This window comes from Rhipicephalus sanguineus, chromosome 1 (assembly GCF_013339695.2).
Source record: "Rhipicephalus sanguineus isolate Rsan-2018 chromosome 1, BIME_Rsan_1.4, whole genome shotgun sequence".
NCBI lineage: Eukaryota > Metazoa > Arthropoda > Arachnida > Ixodida > Ixodidae > Rhipicephalus > Rhipicephalus sanguineus.
The window spans coordinates 322,796,186-322,798,351 of record NC_051176.1 but is presented as its reverse complement, the minus strand read 5'-3'; the positions used below and the strand labels follow the sequence as shown (position 1 = coordinate 322,798,351).

The 2,166-nt window shown below is 42.1% G+C and overlaps 1 pseudogene; it reads right to left on the bottom strand.

The window, feature by feature from the left end:
* Positions 1-917: 917 nt before the first annotated feature.
* Positions 918-1,705, bottom strand: LOC119383805 (uncharacterized; annotated as a pseudogene).
* Positions 1,706-2,166: the final 461 nt, after the last annotated feature.

The following is a 2,166-nucleotide window of genomic DNA, read 5'->3' as shown; positions in this document are numbered from 1 at the left end:
CTACGCCACACCAATTTTGGTGTACATCCTATAAACGAAACGTCCAGGAGAGCACAAAGTCGTAGGCGGCTAGATAGATATAGATAGATACGCTCAAAGTCGCAGAAGTTCGCGAAGAAATGCTTCGCATTTAAAAGAAATAAAGCAGGAAGGCTTAAAAAGATTGGTAAAAGCACACTTTTAATATATTGAATTCACAACAGCTTAAAGAAGTCATTGAACGTGCAAATATGGAACTTAAAATGTGAACATAACACAGTGTATCTTGTTGGGTTAAAGCACATGTTGATGCATCAGAGGCAGAAGCTGGGTGATCTGTCACATGACAACAGCGAAAGTCACCGGCATAGCGAATCACAAAAATCACAGGCATAGTGAATGTTGCAGACAATAGTAAACACCTGCACACAGAAATCAGTGGTCACGTTGTCGTTCGCTCATTTCTCGAAACAACAGTAGATATGTACAATAACATGATACAGCACCCAGGCCAGAACTCTTCAGGGCATGAACGCTTACAAAGCGCATTTTACAGCATCAGTGAACAGTGTTGTTGAGATACACTGCGATATATTTGAGTTCATGATTAAACTCGGTGCAACGGACACGAGATACAAACGAAGTGTATCTGTCCTCGTGTATTCTTCGTTTGTATCTCGTGTCCGTTGCGCCGAGTTTAATCATGAACCCATACCAACTTGTCCAACTATCAGTATTACTGAACGTGATATATTTGAGAATGGTTCTCATTTAAGAAGTAGCCCTAGGTCATAAAAGCCAATGAACAGGTTAATTCAACACATGAAACTCATTTTTTAAGGTCTTTATAAACTGGTGTAATCCTTGAAAGTCTCCATTCCTAAAAATATACACAGGCCTATTTAACATTGCACACTCATTCGTTAAGTCTTTGACTATCAGTCAAGGTCTTTTATGAGTACACTTCTAAAATTGCTCAAATAGCAACAGACTTGAAAAACCTGTTGTGCTATATCTATCATATTGATAGGAAAGGGCCTGTCCAATATGTGGAAGCTTTTAACCCTTGCAATCACTCGTTCCACATGAACACGTGCACAAGCAATGCGACGAGTTTCTTCAACACTGTGAGCTGGCATTTGTCGCTCATGCGGCTCACGAAATGGAGGACGATACACTGTGATGCCAGGAGGCAAATAACGGAACGTGACACCCTTGTACACCATGATTGCCTGTCCTGGTTCTAATTGCTCCAGCAGGGAGCTACATTGAATTATTGTTTTGTCAGACACAGAGCCCCCCCGAGACGAGACACATAGGCTAAGTAGCCATCAGGAGTACAGCCGATGAGAGCCTTATAGGTGTTGTAGTGTTTCTAGGTCGAGAATGTTTGACGCTGCGTACTCAGTGATGATGGCCGCTGTACTCGCACTTCAGTAGCGTCCAAGACAAGACGTATGTTCTTAAAGTTCTCAAATGCTTTGGGTAAGTGCTGCATGATTGCTTCTTGTGGTGGAATTTTCGTTAGTTTTTTTTAGCTCTCTTTGCAGAAAGTTTACCCAGGTTATGAAAATACGGCTTACCTGACTCTCCGACAGAGTGAAGTTACGAGCCAATTCTCGCCCAGACATGCTAGTTCTCAGCCTCACCAGCACCATGAAAAACTCTGTAGCAAGATCTGTTTCTCTAGGCCTGCCACGAGTTTCTGGTTCGTCTTTTTTTTCCTATCCCCGGTACGACATTCTGACTGTACTACGTGTCAAATAGTCTAGCACGGCTTCAAATACCTCAAAGTTAAGAAATCCTGTATAGAAGACGCACTCCTTCGGTGAGTTTTTGATACGACTTAATGCAAGTAGCTGTGACTAAACTAAATCCAGCCTCTTTTCAAGCTGCATGTTGTGTTTCTCCAGCCTTGAAACTTCTTTCTGCAGGTTGGCAACTTTCGCTTCTATCTCGAGATCTCGAGCACAGCCTCCTTGCTTCTACTGCAGCCTTGGCATTGCTGAAGTGCAGCTCCTTGATCTGAAAAATATCATTAGTATTATATTTAGATAATGGTGGCATCGAGTATGTATTAAGTATAAACTGAAACTGTTCCAATGGTATCAGCCAAAATTAAGATAACTCTACGTGGTGCCTCACTTATGCAACAGTACCATGCATTGGCCTCTTGTGCAAGGCAAT